The sequence below is a fragment of the Heterodontus francisci genome, chromosome 3, assembly GCF_036365525.1.
Source record: "Heterodontus francisci isolate sHetFra1 chromosome 3, sHetFra1.hap1, whole genome shotgun sequence".
NCBI lineage: Eukaryota > Metazoa > Chordata > Chondrichthyes > Heterodontiformes > Heterodontidae > Heterodontus > Heterodontus francisci.
This window is the reverse complement of record NC_090373.1, coordinates 41,158,015-41,175,547: the sequence shown is the minus strand read 5'-3', so window position 1 is coordinate 41,175,547 and position 17,533 is coordinate 41,158,015. Positions and strand designations below refer to the sequence as shown.

General features: G+C 43.8%; 1 protein-coding gene across 3 annotated transcripts in view; it reads left to right on the top strand.

The window, feature by feature from the left end:
• LOC137355859 (CUB and sushi domain-containing protein 1-like) overlaps positions 1-17,533 on the top strand; it is a 1,186,508-nt gene that overhangs the window by 462,499 nt on the left and 706,476 nt on the right. The gene's annotated exons all lie outside the window — the stretch shown is intronic.

The following is a 17,533-nucleotide window of genomic DNA, read 5'->3' as shown; positions in this document are numbered from 1 at the left end:
GTTAATTCTGCTTCTCTCTCCACAGATGCTGCCTGACCTGCTGAGTTTCTCCAGCACTTTCTGCTTTGCTGCCACATACTTACCCTGCTGTGTCCCAGTGTCTTGTGCAGTTGAGATCCTCTTCTTTCACTCAAGTGTAACATTCCTTCTTGTAGGCATGCCGCACCTGGGTGAATAATCTTAATTTTTCACATTCCAGGATGTGAGACTTAAATGTACCATAAAAGACAAATACACAACAGAAATAAAAGCATTATTGAAGAATATTTACATACTGTGGGCTTCTAATCATCTGACTGTGAAAAGCCGCAGACGAATATGCATTTGGAATCTGTATTTATTTCTCTGCCAACTGTTATGTGAAAATACATGTAACTGCAATTAAAAAATCTTTGTTAAAAAACAGGCAAATATGTTCATATTCTGGCTGCATTGCCAACTAGAAATATTACACCAATAAATATGATCAGCTGCTGCAGAAGCAAAGTGCTCGTGAACATGTGTCAATGTGTAATAGTTGAAAAACCATGACAGCAGCACAGATTTCCTCACTAGTCCTGCATTGATTTTCAAACATGTGCAAGACAAACCTTGCAGCCAGAAGTTAGAGCAGTTACACGGTGGAGTCACCTTTGCATTTAAAGGACCACGCCAAAAGCCAAGGATGGCAGAGGAGTGCTCTAGGGTGCCTCCACAGTTCAGCGAAGCCTCTCTGCTCACTCTCCTCCAGGCTGTGCGGGCAAGGTGGGAGGTCCTTTTCACCAGCGACAGTAAGAAGAGGCCCTCTCGCCTGAGCAAGGCTGTCTGGCCGGAGATGGCAGAGGAGGTGAGTAGCCGTGGGGCCATCCACCGTCAAAGGGTCCAATGCCGAAAGGGGATGAACCAGTACTCCCCCAGCCAGCCAGGGCCCTCTAGGCTTCATTACACAACGTACGAGCACCAAAGTAATCCACAACCAAAGGGCAATCAGATCAGCAGCCGTCCTCCAGTCAGGCTGCTCGCGCAGAGGTTGCACCAATTAGGGACACTCGCAACTATTTAAAAAGAACACATTGACATAAATGGGAATGCATAGGTGTCACAGCAATGTAAATATGTCTTTCACTAAATGTTCCTCACCAACATGTGTGCCCTTTTCTCTGTGTGAATGATGTGTGCCAGCATGTAGTGCCAATGTCACATCCCTTTGCACCACTGGCCCTACAGGAGAGCCAACGTATGCAATAACATCATTGCCATGCTACCATTACTCATGAGCATCTCCATGGATGCAGTGACATGGACATTGGCTCAGTCAGCTGCTGCCTCTAATGGTTTACACAGGGAGGCTGCAGATGTGGACTGCCACACAGCAGGTGAGCGAGGGTGATGTGTGACTTGCAGAGCTCATGTTGGTTCCTATGGAGCAGAGGGCCTTTGTCTGATAAGCCACTGCAGTACATCCCCAGCTCAGTGCTAGCCCTACATGCAGAGCCTGGGTGCCATCTGCCCTCCCAAGCGTCTTTTATGTTGTAGGTCCTTGGTGTCCTCATAGTCCGAGGAGGAATCCTGTTGATGTCTCTCCTTATCATGTCAGGCCTGGTCCCTATTGGTTGCATAGTTGTGCAGAGCACAGCGAGCTGCAAAGAAAGGAGCTGGCCATTTCGGCCTGTAGTACAAGTAACCACCTGATCTATCCAGACATTGGAAGCACTCTTTCAGCATGCTGATCATCTGCTCAGTGGTGGCTCTTGTAGCTCAGTGGCTGGCATTGTATCTCTCCTCTGCAGCAGTGGTGAGATCTCTCACTGGTGTCAGGAGTCAGGCCTGCAAAAGATAGCCCTTGTCTCCAAGAAGCCACCCCTCCATCTGAGCCAGTTCAGTGAACAGCGGTGGCAGCTGGGACTGGTGCAGGACCCAGGTGGCATGGCAGCTGCTTAAGAAGTGGGCACAGATTTTCATGAAGCATCTGCAGTGATCACATACCAGCTTCCTGCAGATGGTAGCCGGGCGGGAGGCCTAATGGCCACATGAGTGCAGTCTATGAACATTACAACCTATGGTTCTCTGGCAATAGTGCCAGAACCAATAGCCCTCTGGACCTGGCTGAGTGAGTCCGTCATGAAGCAGACATCCTCACTGGCCCTCCAGTGCAGGGCATTGGTGACCTCCCTGATGCAGCGGTGCACTGCTGACTGTGTGACCCCACAAAGGTCTCTGGTGGGCCCCTGAAAAGCTTCAGAGGCATCAGCTTTGTGAAACACTGCCACTATGAGGATCGCATGCATCGGATGTCCACTGAAGCCCATGGGCTGCGGGTCATCTTTGAGCAGGGCACAGAGACGTGTCACCACCCTATCTACAAGTGCAATCGCCACTGACACTGGTGCTCTGACATGTGATGGCATGTCATGTGGGGCCTGTAGATGCACGGCGACCGTAATGGCGAGCTCTCCTTGGGGGGTACTGCTCACGACCGGGGGCCTCTATGTGGATCGCACCTGCCTGTTGATTTTGGCTCCGGTGTATACGGAGCCTCAGGAGCAGAGGATCACACAATGTACGATGAGCCATACCCATTTCCATGTGATAAATAAAGTTGAACCCTTCATATGAAGGTTCCTAACAGGGCAGGGATTGGTGTTGACGGGTACATCAGCTGCTTTCATGGATCAACTATGTGGCGTGGCATGGCATTGCCCATCTTGACCAACACTCACAGTGGCACAGCATGAGCACATCAAGATCCTACCAGCTGAATCGATTGCCCCCACCATCAATATAACCTAACGCACCTACTCATTCTGGCACCCTCCCCACACACAGGGTAACTAGAGTGCCATTGCTCTTCACAAACACAAACAAACGCAGAGCGTACACTGTTTACAGAGGTTGGGTGCACAGTACCTTCCTTCATATCTACATCCCTCCAGTAATCCCAGACCCCCTCCCTCCTCCCTTCCAGTATGCAGAGTGAGACCCCTGTAATCCCCCCCTCCCTTACAGAATGCAGAGTGAGACCCCTGAATATCAGAACTTACCTTCTGTAGCGAAACCTGCTGCTTCTGAAGACCCGCTGGCTTTTCTAATTGTAAATGGGACGGCACGTGACGGCCACCCATTCTACATAAAATGAGGAAGTGTGCAGGAGAGGCACCTGACTGCATAATCTGCAGAAGTACCGTTTTACATTTGCTAATTGGGGTGCTGCCGCCGAGCGGCAGGGGGGCGGCATCGAGGTCCCCCCGCCACCGGTAATTTGTGGCGGGCCGTTCTCGGTCGAGGTGGGCCCCTCACTGTCGAATTTTACCGGCCCCGACGCCGTGACCTGTGGCGTCGAAGGACCGGTAAAATTCAACCCATAGAATGGAAATATGTCTGCTAAAATCCAATCGTGGGTATCATATTATATTTAGCCACTTTTTTTTATTATTCGCTCATGGGATGTGGGCATCACTGTCTAGACCAGCATTTATTGCCCATCCCTAATTACCCTTGAGAAGGTGGTGGTGAGCCATCTTCTTGAACCACTGCAGTCCATGTAGTGTCATTACACCCACAGTGCTGTTAGGAAGGGAGTTCCAGGATGTTGACCTACTGACAGTGAAGGAATGGCCATATAGTTCCAAGTCAGGATGATGTGTGGCTTGGAGGAGAACTTGCAGGTGGTGGTGATCTCATGCAACTGCTGTCCTTGACCTTCTAGATGGTAGAGGTCGCATGTTTGGAAGGTGCAGTCGAAGGAGCCTTGGTGAGTCGCTGCAGTGCATCTTGCAGATGGTACACACTGCTGCCACTGTGTGTCGGTGGTGGATGGAGCTTTTACTAATTTTAATTTTTCATTCAGGATTCACTGCACCCAATATGGTGGGTATGTTGTGTTTAATCAGAATTTCAGATGGAATATAAAACACTAGTTATACAGCAAAAACATACAACTGTGACAAGCATTGAGTACCGACCCAGGTCGGGCAGGATGGCTGGCATGCACAAACAACTCTTTCTGCTTTCTCTTTTCTTCTCAGTCCCTCATGTCTTCACAACTTCTCAAACTATCCAAGAGTCTTTGCATGGATCTATCCTTCAGAGTTACTCTCCACTGCCTACAGCACTGAGATCTCCCAAAATCTTTTAATTTATATCCTTTCTGAAGGGTGGACAGGGATAGATTGGTCCTGTAAAGTGTTACTTTTTTTTGAAATACCCTATAAAACATCAAGTTCTTTGTCTACACCATGGGTAAAAGCCTGCCTTTAATGTTATCCATCCTGCCATTAGCTTTTTGAGCCTTCGCACATATCTTCTGTCCTTGATCAGTAAGGCCTTACATCATCCTTTTCTTATCTCATCTCAATCTGTTCTTCCTGATCAGTTGCATCCTCCCCAGAAACATTCCATCTCAGGAATTCAAAGCTAACCTGCAGAAGTTTCATTATTTGTATTTGTTACACTATCAGTTATTTATTTCTAAGGCTGTTCATAAGGCCTGCTTATGAACTGTCCATAATGGCCAGTCAGTTCAGTTCTTCTTATTTCTTATCAGGCTATTGAACCCTAGTGTTGTTCACTAAAGGAATTTCTATTTGATTTCCACACAGTAATTAACTTAGATATATCAGCAAGCATCTTAATTAGGTAAGGTTAAGTGAAAAGCCCAACACAGTTTTGTAGTATGGTCATTTGTTTTAAGTATCTGCCCACTAATGCAGAGGCATCATCTGACAATGGGCCCCTTTTCGGGTGTTCGACAGCTGTCATCAGCTAAGAATAATCATTCCACTGGTTTGTTTCTAGGGAAACAAAACCTTAAGTTGTTTCTATTGTTGCAAAAGTGCCTCTGTGTTTTGTTAATTTTTGAAAGATTGAAAAAATGTTAAACTTTGGGGTTTTCAGAGGGGGTCATGAAAGGCCACTTAACTTTGAAAAAACAGTCCCTGGAAAGGTCTTGTGAGGAAAGCAAGCCTTTCCAGGAAACCACCTGACTTCCAGCAACAACAACAAGCTTTCCAAGAAACCACCTGACTTCCAGCTCAATTAGCAACCGAGAACTATATAAAATGGGAGAGAACTCCCAAGGAAGGAGAGAAGACCACAACCCAGCTCAGCTTTCCAGCACCTCTCCAAAAGAAGCTGAGAAGTCCACTGTGTCAACTCATCCTCATCTCCTATCTTTGAAGAAAAGCCTGCAAAATTAATTCTCAACACCGCATGAAAAGAGCTATCCTAAAAGATCGCATTGACCCATCTACGTGTACTCGGAGGCCAGACTGTACGCCAGTTTTGGAACACAACATATCTCATCTGCTCTTTCTTCAAAAATGAGCAAGTATTCTGCCCAAGTGTTTTTTTTTGTCTATAATAGAGCTCTAAAAGCAAATATCCCTTTTTTCTCCCGGTAAACCAGTGTGTGTGAGTGTGAGGGGCTAAGGTTAAAAAAAGGAACGTTAATGTTTCAATCTGTGTGTTTATGCTTTACTTCATTATTTGTTAAGATTTATTTTATAATAAACTGATAATTTTGTTGTTTATTAAAGAAGCCTGGGTGGTGTGTTTTATTTTGGGAAAAATAGAGTCTGTGACTGACCGTATTGGTAAGTGGGAAAATTTAAGTATATTGTTATGACCAGGTGAGAAAAGGGTCAAGGTGTTCCCTCTCAGCCTTTGCCTGGTTTAACTGTAACAGAGTTTAACTTTAAAAACACCTTGCTTTAATTCCCCTTCAGTGAATCTTTGTTCACCACTTTTCTGTTGTAAGGCAAAAAAAATCAGACAGGTTTTCTTAGATTTAAACAAGAAAGGTGGAAGTTTATTAATCTTAAACTCTAATTCGGTTAACGACTACGAATATGCAACACGTTCACGCTTGCATGCATACGCAATAAACACACACGCAGATAGAGACAGAAAAAGTAGAAGGAATAAAGGGGAAAAGTTTGAGTCAATAGATGGATTGTAGTTACAGTCCTTTGAGTTTGATGTTGAGTCTTTGGTTTCCAGTAAATCTTGCTGCTCATTGGGACCCAATGCACGCTTTGACTTTTTTCGATGTAGGAGTCTTTTCTCTCTTGAGGATTATGCAACTTCAGTGGGTCCGGAGGCTTGTGAGAAAGCAAGAGAGAGCCAGCCAGGAGAGAGAGCTCTTTTGTTCCAGGTTCAGTTACACTCTGCAGTCTGTGTCTCAAATTGTCCTGTGAGCACAATTCAAAACTCCAAGTTGGCCTGCAGGTTAGTCACGTGACTAACTGTTTAACCAAACTCCTGTGCTTGTGAGTTCCAAAGCTCTCGCTGGGGGGCAGTATCGTGCTGTCTCCCACCCTGATAAGATTGCCCAGCCCAATCTCTGTTAATTGAATCAGTGAGCAATTCTTTTGTCTCTCCAAACACTGTCTTTTAGTATGCAAATGTCCTCCAGCTAGGTGTCTGGTGATCTCTTGTAAAACAAGTCACTTCTTCATTCCAGCAACAGTTTAAAATGAATGTTCATATGATGAAATTAATATGCCTCATTCCTGGCAAGTGGGGGTCTTCATCACAATATGCTGCGACCTGTGGAGAAGTGGAACTACAATAGACAGTGCACTCCTCCCACCTCAGTCGTAACACTATTAACCTATTTCTTTATCTATTTCAAGCTGATGTTTTTACTATGGCTTCTAGGGTCTCTTGTTGTCGGGTAATTTTCACTTGTACTTGGGTTAGGTGAAAAGTTCTTCTGGGGATTAAGTAGGCATTTCCTACTTGAGTCATTTTATAGGGGTTAAAACAAAAGGTTGGCCACTTGACCTGACAGGTGTATAGATTCTCTTATTAATTATTTTATTAAGTTTGCCTTGGACTTCCTGAAAATTTTGTACTATATCTAATGTTTATTTAGCATTCCCACAAGTCTTCAATTTGATTGGAACCTCCCTTATTCATTTTAGTCAAAGTTCCCTTCAATTTTTCCCTCATAGTCTGATGATGTTCCCACATTAACTCTATACATATCCTATTCCAAACAGCAGCGCCTGCTGTAGCTCCTACTCCTATCCACTCTCCTAATCCTCACCTCCTTCTCAAATACTCTGTTTCATTATCACTTACTTTTACCTTATAATGGTGCTCATCATGGTGCGATGGGGGGGGCAGTGGGGGGGGGGGGGTGGTGTTAGGGGAGGAGAGGGAGGCTAATTTCTATCTTTTCCAGCATTCCTTTACACAAAGTCCTTAACTATTTGTTGTAGCATTGTGTTGTCAAATACCTCAGAGGTGCGATTACACAAGCCTTTTGGCATTTGAATGGCTGACAGATTAAATATCACCAGGGGGGACAATTTCATATCTTGTACGGACTCCCATGGGTATGAGCTACCACTAAACTATTCTCAGAACCTTGTGTTTTATCTGGGCAAGATTATATTCCCTCATCCTTTGTCTCATTGTTGCTCTTTCCCACTCTTTCTCTAGCCCATGAGTGGGGTGATCTGCACTGAACTTGTTTAACATGGTTTTCAGAGTTCAGTTTCCTCTTTTCACAACCCCAAATCTCTGTGGGTAGTGATAAATATGGAATTTGTGTTAAATACCCATTATCTGTTGTACTTCGGTAAAACTTTAGAATGTGATCCCTCACCACTATTTGGACTGACACTCCCGATCTGCAGATCACCTCACTCGATAATGTTTCTTATTCTTTTGCAGGAGTGCCGCTAATTCTAAATTATTGCCATGTTGTAAGTACATATGCTTCAAACAACAGATCATGCATGGACTTAAAAGATTAACCAGCTCCCCCTTTACCTGTTTCCATCTTGTGGATAGTTCTTGATAAGTATTATTTCTCCCTAGCCCTCAATTGTCCCAATCCAAATTTTATATCCCTCTGAACTTTAATTTTACTTCCTATGACCATTACCATTCTGTTTAATTCTATCCTGATTACTTGAAAGTCAGTTTCTCTGTGGAGTATGTGTCAATGCCTCGATAATTTAAAATGTCACACTCTACTGGCCACATTAACCATTTCATGTTGTGCTGTTGTCAAGTAACAGAGCATGTCTGTGACCCATTTTTCAGTGCAAAATAACCATGCATGTTAGTTGCTTCACCTGTAACAAATCATACCTGCACACATAAACCGGTATCCTAAAATCATGCCACACATGCCATCTGATACAAGCCATTTCTGGACTTTCAGAAGATCAAGGAGGGTGTCTGTCCAGAGGTCTTTGCTTATCTCCCTCTGCATGGTCCCAATGCCTCAGGTAGTGGCCAGACTATCAGATGTAGTTTTCTTGAAAAGTTCATAGGCAAGGATACACATATCCCAAAGAGAAAGCTATCAATTTACAATTCTTAACTACACCTTCCTGACTCTCACTAAAATGTACATAGATACCAGATGTATTCCATTAAATTATGCCCAGGGTGATTCTTCCAATTTGCTGTTGGTGCTGTGATTATCCTGTCTCCATCTTTTATTCTAAGTGGGGCATCCCACTAGTTAATATTCTATCTGATTCATGAGCCCTGGAGGAACTTTACTGTTCAATAAATATTTTCATAATATGTTTAATCAAATCAAACATTCCCAGTGGTCCCAGTTATGAACACATTTTGTTTGTTTGTTCTTTATTTTAGATAGCCATCTAATTCCCAAAAGAAAACCTGCTATATTGTGCCGGACATTCTATCATTTCAAAATTAGCCCAAATTTAAATAGCGCTGTTGTTGAACTAGCAGCCTTTAGCAATGTTCAAAGAAACTTTATTTCCTGATACTCAGGAACCACCTAGGGTGTTTTCGTTAGTTTCTTTTGTAATGAAAAATTGATTATTCCCTTAAACTTCAGGTAAATTTCCCCTTCTCGAGTTCTTGAAGTAGAAACTCATATCAATATATTTTATCAAATCTACTCTCAGAATCAATGATGCCCAGATTTGGAAATTTTATGTTACTTTACATCAGAGACATAAGTGTTCGCAATTAGTTTGGAGGTAGCTTCCATATCTCCCCTTTTCAAGCACTTTGTCTGGGAAGATAGCAAATGGCTTGACTGGGTTCAGGTTAAGTATTTGAAAGGCTGTGACATTTGATGTCTGCAGATAAGTTACTAAATTATTAAAGCTGCTGAATCTCTTGTAGCTTTTTCAGTATTCACATAGAAATATTCACATAGACCCTGAAAGCCAGGGTCACCTGATTAAAAGACAAAAAACAAAGAATCCATTGTGGCCCTGCCCAAGAGCCCAATGGGTTAATTTCTGCAATCAAATCAGTCAATTTAGAAACTTAAAATTGAATAATGTCTGATAGATAAATTTACATTCAACAGTACAAAAGTGGTTATGTGGTGAACTAGAAAAATAAGCTGTCAATGCAAAGAATTAACCTCTGCTTGTTTGCAAGAAGGCAGACCAGACCAATATTTTATTAACTAAACACAGAACATGGAACTGATAAAAACAAAACAAAATAACATGTGCTTACAAAAATTATATAATTTTTTAAATCTCAATTGTGGGTGCACAATTTTAAATTAAAATGCACCTTTCTTGGCACAGAAGCTGGCAACATTTATGATCAGCCAAAGTGACGGTTTCAACTTTTAAGTTTTTTGCCTTTTGAACAGCTGTCTCAGCAGCTCGTGTTGATTCACAACTCTGTTGCTTCCCTCATCTGCTGGGTTCCCACAGCGTTTGCTCCAACCAGCAGCATACAGGTTAAAACACCATTTCTGTTTTCCACAGCTTCTGATTTCCAGTATCCACAGTGTTTTACTTTTCTTTTAGCTTCTGGTTTTCTTTTGCCCTCTATATATCACCTCTTTGACAGTTGTTAACCCTTATATCACCACATAATTTGCAATAATGGGCTGCATAAGCCTGTTTATAGCCAACTCCCATAAGTTTAATTTTCTTCGCATGTATCTCAGAGTAAATTTTCCTGTCAGCCTGTATCAATCCACACTATTTGGGTTGAATATTATGGGCCCAGCTGAGGTGGGGTGGGAGGTGGGGTTCCATAGAATCGCAACGGAGGCGAGGGGCAGAGGGCCCATCACCTCCCCATCACCAAGCAATTTTTTTTCAGGGGCAGGATAAGCCGACGACAGCAAGGAGTGCCTCCGTCGCACGGGGAGGTCACCCACTAATACGAGGTGCCCTCCCTCTGGGTTTGTGCGTTGGATCCATCCATCTGTGGCCCATGGAGAACCGCCGACGAGAAAAAATCCAACTCCCCGGACCCCCCTCCACCTGCACTACATGCCCACCCTTCCCACCCGCCCTCATCAGGGCCTTCCAGACTGGCCCCGCAATCCCGCCTCACTTACCTGAGGTCTGGGCCTCCAGTGCTGGGCCTGGGCCCAGGGCCTCTGCAGTACCGGCAGTGGCCACCACTCTCGGTGGCACTGCCGATACTGCTGAGCTGCCGGCCCTGGGCTTGGAAAGGCCTCTACGGCCTGGTGCCAGGAGCCCCACCAGCACCACAAAATCTAGCCCTTTGTATGTGGTTTCAGTGACAAAATGCGCTCACCAAAGTTGTAAGCCATGAGATTTCCTACCCGAATGCAATGTATGGCACTTTTTCATGTATATAGACCGAATCCCTCTTTAACTCTTATCAACTGCAACAATCCGTTTGCAGCTCCTGGTCCTTCTTTCTTCAATTCTCTTTTTCTTCTTAGTGCCTCACGTCTTCATGGTTTCTCAAATTGCCCATGAGTGTTAGCATGGATCTACCCTGAGGAGTTTCTTTCCATTGCCTACTGCACTGGGGCTCCCCAAAGTCTCTTCCTTTATACTGTTTCTCAAGGGTGGACCTGGATGGATTATTGACAGGCCTTATGGTCCAATAAAGATTTCCTTTATTCTGAAATACCCGATAAAGCATTCAGTTCTTTGTCTAAACCATTGGTGGAAACCCATCTTTAATGTTATCCATCTGCCAGTAGATTCTTGAGCCTTTGCATGCACCTTCTGTCCTTGATCAGTCAGTGCTTACATCATCCTTTTCTTATCCCATTTCAACCAGTTCTCCCTGATATACAAGGCATATTACTAATTTTTAATCAGTGAACGTTTAAGGTGGTTGATGTGGTACTGATCAAGCGGGCTACTTTGTCCTGGACTGTATCAAGTGTTCTGGAGTGTTGTTAGAGCTGCACTCATCTAGACAAGTGTAGAGTATTATATCAGTCCTGACTTATGCCTTGTAGATTGTGGAGTCAGGGGGTGGTTTACTTGCTTCAGAATTCTCAGCTTCTGGCTTGCTCTTGTAGACACAATACTTATATGGCTGGACCAGTTAAGGTTATAGTTAATAGAATCTCCAGGATATTGATCGTGGGGGATTCAGCGATGGTAATACTGCTGAACATCAAAGGGAGGTGGTTGGATTCCCTCTTGTTTAAGATAGTCATTGCCTGGCACTTGTGTGGCGTAAATGTTACCTGTCATTTATTAGCCCAAGCCTGGATATTGTCCAGGTCTTGCTGCATTTCTACATGGACTGCTTCAGTGTCTGAGTAGTCGTGAATGGTTCTGAACATTGTGCAATCATTAGCAAAAATCCCCAATTCTGACCTTATGATTGAGGGAAGGTCATTGATGAAGCAGCTGAAAATGGTTGGGCCAGGACATTACCCTGAGGGACTCCTGCAATGATGTCCTGGGACTGAGATGATTGGCCTCCAACAACCATAGCAATCTTCCTTTGTTCTAGGTGTGACTCCAACCAGTGGAGAGTTTTCCCCCTTTTATTTTATTCTTTCATGGGATGTGGGCATTGCTGGCAAGGCCAGCATTTGTTGCCCATCCCTAATTGTCCTTGCCAACTGAGTGGCTTGCTAGGCCATTTCAGAGGGCAGTTAAGAGTGAACCACATTGCTGTGGGTCTGGAGTCACATGTAGGCCAGACCAGGTAAGGATGGCAGATTTCCTTCCCAAAAGGACATTAGAGAACTAGATGGTTTTTTACAACAATCAATGATAGTTTCATGACACCATTACTGAGACTCGCTTTCAATTCTAGATTTTATTAATTAATTGAATTTAAATTCCACCAGCTGTCATGGTGGGATTTGAATCCATGTCCGCAGAGTACTAGCTTGGGCCTCTGGATTACCAGTTCAGTGACATTACCACTCTGCCACCATCTTCACCATTCCTATTGACTTCCGTTTTACTAGGGCTCCTTGATGACGGACTAGGTCAAATGCAGCCTTGATGTCAAGGGTAATCACTCTGACCTCACCTCTGCAATTCAGTTCTTTAGACCATGTTTGGACCAAGTCTGTAATAAGGTCTGGAGCAGAGTGCCCCTTGAAGAACCCAACCTGTGCATCAGTGAGTAGGTTGTTAACGAGTAAGTGCCACTTGATAGCACTATCGACAACACCTTCCATCACTTTGCTGATGATCGAGAGTAGACTGATGGGGTGGTCACTGGCCAGATTAGATTTGTCCTGCTTTTGTGGACAGGCCATACCTGGGCAATTTTTCACATTGTTGGTAAATGCCAGTGTTGTAGCAGGACTGGAACAACTTGGCTAGGGGTGTAGCCAGTTCTGGAACAGAAGTCTTCAGTGCTATTCCCGGAATGTTAGGAGCCATAGCCTTTTCTATATCCAGTACCTTTAGCCATTTCTTGCTATCACGTGGAGTGAATTGAATTGTCCCACGACTGGTATCTGTGATGATAGGGACCACAGGAGGAGATTGCAATGGATCATCCACTCAGCACTTCTGGCTTAAGATGGTTGAAAACGTTTCAGCCTTGTCTTTTGCACTGATGTGCTGGGCTTCCCGTTCATTAAGGATGAAGATGTTTGTGGAGCCTCCTCCTCTGGTTAGTTGTTTAATTGTTCACCACCATTCATGACTGGATGTGGGAGCATGGCAGAGTTTTGATCAGATTCCTTGGTTGTGCCATTGTTTCGCATGCATGCAGTCCTGTGTTGTAGCTTCATCAGGCTGGCACCTCACTTTTAGGTATGCCTGATGATGCTCATGGCATGCCCTCCTGCATTGCTTATTGAACCAGGGTTGATCACCTGGCTTGATGGTAATAGTAGAGTGAGGGATATGCTGGGGCATGAGGTTACAGATTGTGGTTGAATACAGTTCTGCTGTTGCTGATGGCCGACAGTGCCTCATTGATCCCAGTTTTGAGCTGATAGATCTGTTCTAAATGTATCCCATTTATCACAGTGGTGGTGCCACACAACACAATATATATTACCCTCAGTGTGAAATTGGAACTTTGTCTCCACAAGGACTGTACTGTGTCTCTCCTGCCAATACTGTCATGGACGGATACACTGCAACAGGTAGATTGGTGAGGGCAAGGTCAAGTAGGTTTTTCCCTCTTGTTGGTTCTCTCACCACCTGCCGCAGGCCCAGTCTGGCTGATAGGTCCTTCAGGACTCGGCCTACTTGGCCAGTAGTGATGTTATCGAGCCACTCTTGGTGATGGACTTTGAAGCCCCCCACCCAGAGTACATTCTGTGCCCTTGCTATGCTCAGCACTTCTTCCAAGTAGTGTTCAACATGAAGGAGCTGAGGGAGGGCAGTAGGTGGTAATCAACAGGAGGTTTCCTTGCCTGTGTGACCTGATGCCATGAGACTTCATGGGGTCCGGAGTCAATATTGAGTGCTCCCAGGACTGCTTCCTTCCAATTGTATGCAACGGTGCCTTCACCTCTGGTGGATCTGTCCTGCCTGTGGAACAGGAGATACCCAGGAATGGTGATGGTGGTGCCTGGTACTTTGGATGTGAGGTATGTTTCCGTGAGTATGACTATGTCAGGCTGTTGCTTGACTACTCTGTGGGACTGCGTCTCAATTTTGGCATAGGTCTCCAGATGTTAGTGAGGAGGGTTTTACAGGGTCGACAGGGCAGGGTGTTCCTTTGTCATTTCTAGTGCCGAGTGGTCCCTCTGGAGGATTTTATTGGTTTGTTGCTCGGCCATTTTAGAAAGCAGTTAAGAGTCAACCATATTGATTTGGGACTGGAGTCACACACAGGCCAGACCAGGCAGGGGCAGTGGATTTCCTTCCCTGAAGGACATTAGTGAAGCAAATGGGTTTTTGCGATAATGCGGTAGTCACCATTACTGAATCTAACTTTTTATTCCAGAATAATTAATCAATTAATTGAAATTAAATTCCACCAGCTGCCATGGTGAGATTTGAACTCAAGTCTCCAGAGCATTAGTCCAGGCTTCTGGATTACTAGTCCAGTCACAGGATCACTACACTACCATTCCTGTTTGTAGCACAAATTATGGTTGTGAATGATTATGTATTTAATTGAGATTAATCCAACCATGTATTTTTAAAACTGAGCACACATTGAACCTGTGAATCTTACAAATAGCAGAAAAATATCAATTTCTCTGTGACCTTGTCCGATCAACACTTTCTCTTTTGTTATCTCTTGCCCCGCCCCCTGCTTTACTTGCTTAAAATCCTTTACATTTCTAATATTTGTCAGTTCTGAAGAAGGGTCACAGACCTGAAATATTAACTCTGCTTCTCTTTCCACAGATGCTGCCAGACCTGCTGAGTATTTCCAGCATTTCTTGTTTTTATTTCAGATTTCCAGCATCTGCAGTATTTTGCTTTTAATTTAATATAGTAAAATATCAATGTAGTTTACACAATTCTGCTGAAGCCACAAACTCACCTGGCTCTCTGGTCAGCAGCTGTTCTCCAGTACTTTTCCCAAACAGCCATTCTTGTAAACTTGGCATTGAACAATTGAACCACTTTTCAGGAATTAGGTTGGAGAACAAACAGAAGGGGTTGAGGTATCACAGCAAAGCCTAATCCTCTGCTCACCTGGCATTGACAAACCTGTATTTTTCCAGCAGGTAAGATCATAGAATCATGTCTGACTCTTTTTCCTTTCTCAATGACATAGGGATGCTGAATCCAGTTCTACTACCTCACTATTACCTTACCTGAGAAAGGCTACCTCATCATAGATAAGAAATCATACCTGGAATCTCTGAGATCTTCCTATATGGCACAGTACCACATTATGTGATGCATTTCCTCACTCGGCCATCGAGGGAGTTCTACAAACTACTGTTTATTTTTATTTGCTGCCCTGCTGCAAATTTATTTTCCAAGGATACTATCAAGAAATTGAGCACTATACTCATACATATCTCCCAATTATTCAAAAAATGTTTTTTCTATTTGTAACTGTTTTGTAGGTTCTTTAATTGGCAAAGCTTTCTATCCCAAAGACCTCTCCAAAATATAACAACAGTCTCTTATTGGGGGAGCTGAAGTTTGATGAAGGTCAATGTCACTATCAGTGGAACTTAGCATACATGTTTTCATAATAGATGATGCCTGCACACCCAAAATGGCAGTAGTCACGTGTAAAAACTTTGGAGGTCATTATTTAATGTTTTCATCCCATCTTCTTTTCCTCCCTGTACACTGCTGTATCTCTGCTGTTATGTGTACCATTTCTGCTGCATCAACAATGAGGGAAGATCTGCTCTAAAGTCAATGCTCCTCAATAATTTACCAGTAGGTCCAAGACGTGCCTTTCCTTGAGACTTCATTACTTTCTTCCTGTTGCTCATTGGGAGTGAGTGGAACTCCTGCTGTGCCCAAATTGTGTTTGACCGTCAAAACTGGGAATTGAGTTCTGGTTCTCTGACTGACAGTTCAACACTTCATCAATATATGCTATAGCTACTTAAACTGAGATGGTATGGCATGCTAGTGCCACATTGTGGTGGCTTTGATCATCCAGTTATGCTAAGAGAAACCACCAAGCAGAAGTATGGCTCATTTTCACAGTTCGGGAGAGAAAATTGGAAAGGAAATTCGTCCCCATTCTGCACGCGCACCACCTGCTTGCTGGCTGAAAGCAGTCTTGGCAAAGGCTAGGCAGCTGGCTGCACACCCACATTCTTGGCTGCAGCTAATGTGTTTGCCAGGGATCCGAGAGTTGTGTTAAAATGTGATTGGATAATTTAGACTAGAATAGCCAGCGAACTATGAAAGAAAAATTAAAATCCAAATGGAGCTTTGGAGTAAGACAAAAGCAAAACACAGCAGATGCTGGAAATCAGCAATATAAACAGAAAATGCTTGGAAATACTCAGCAGGTCTGGCAGCATCTGTGGAGAGAGAAACAAAATTAACGTTTCAGGTCTGTGCCCTTTCCTCAGAACTTTGGAGTAAATTTGTGGAAAATTGTAGTGCAGTACTGCCAGTATGTGCTTTTACAAATACAATGACATTGTGTATACTTTGCATGACTACAGCACATGTATAAAAATTTTCAAAAGCTCACTCAGTGCTTTACACATTCAACAGCATTCCTAAAGTGAATGCACCCATGCCTATTATACAGGCAATACCCACAGTACAGATTAGGGCGGCACAGTGGCGCAGTGGTTAGCGCCGCAGCCTCACAGCTCCAGGGACCAGGGTTCGATTCCGGGTACTGCCTGTGTGGAGTTTGCAAGTTCTCCCTGTGTCTGCGTGGGTTTTCTCCGGGTGCTCCGGTTTCCTCCCACAAGCCAAAAAGACTTGCAGGTTGATAGGTAAATTGGCTGTTATAAATTGTCACTAATATAGGTAGGTGGTAGGGAAATATAGGGACAGGTGGGGATGTTTGGTAGGAATATGGGATTAGTGTAGGATTAGTATAAATGGGTGGTTGATGTTCGGCACAGACTCGGTGGGCCGAAGGGCCTGTTTCAGTGCTGTATCTCTAATCTAATCTAATCTAATCTAGATAAATGCTATTCCATCTGCCACAGGTTCAGATTTCTTGCAGTTTCCCCATAGTTTCATAACTCAGAGACCCTGCAAGAAAATTCAAACTGATGGACTTTGCTGATAAACTTACAGTCTCCAAATTAAATACAATAAAATGGCATTTTTGTTTTTGCCAACACTGAAATGGTCAGCATTGCATGAGCAGCAGTTGATGCTATACAATCCTATGTTTATGCTGATGCACACTGATAATGAATCTCTTAAACTACGCTTAATAGTAATTTAAAAGTTCGCACTTATTATTAGGATTCCAAAATTGCCTTGTTTGCTGCATCATGACCCATAGATAATCTTGTGGCTAATAAGCTGTATAAATGGTTCACTTTAGTGATTTTTAAATATTATGGTTAATGGTGCATATGATTGACAAACAATTCACAATTTCCAGTTAAAGTATTAGGTTTTTGGTGAGGCTTGCATCACATAATTGGCACTCAGTGGGCGGAATTTAATGGTGGCTGATGGAACAGTAGAGAGAGGTGGGGGAGGGTAGTAGAATTGCACGGGGAGCACTGTTTCGGAAGTCTGACGCCAGGAAGTCTGGCATTATGCCAGCGGTGGGTAGGCAGGGATGCCGCAGGGAAGCAGCAGAAAGCAAATTTTAATCGTCAAAGAGGTATTTAAGTCTTATTTACATGCAACTGAATGAAATTTAATGCGACCTTACGAATTAAATGTGTGATGCACGGGGATTACGGGCCGTCATATTCCCCCACCATTCAAAGGTGGCAGCATCCAGGTGAGGCCTCATGTTCTGAGGG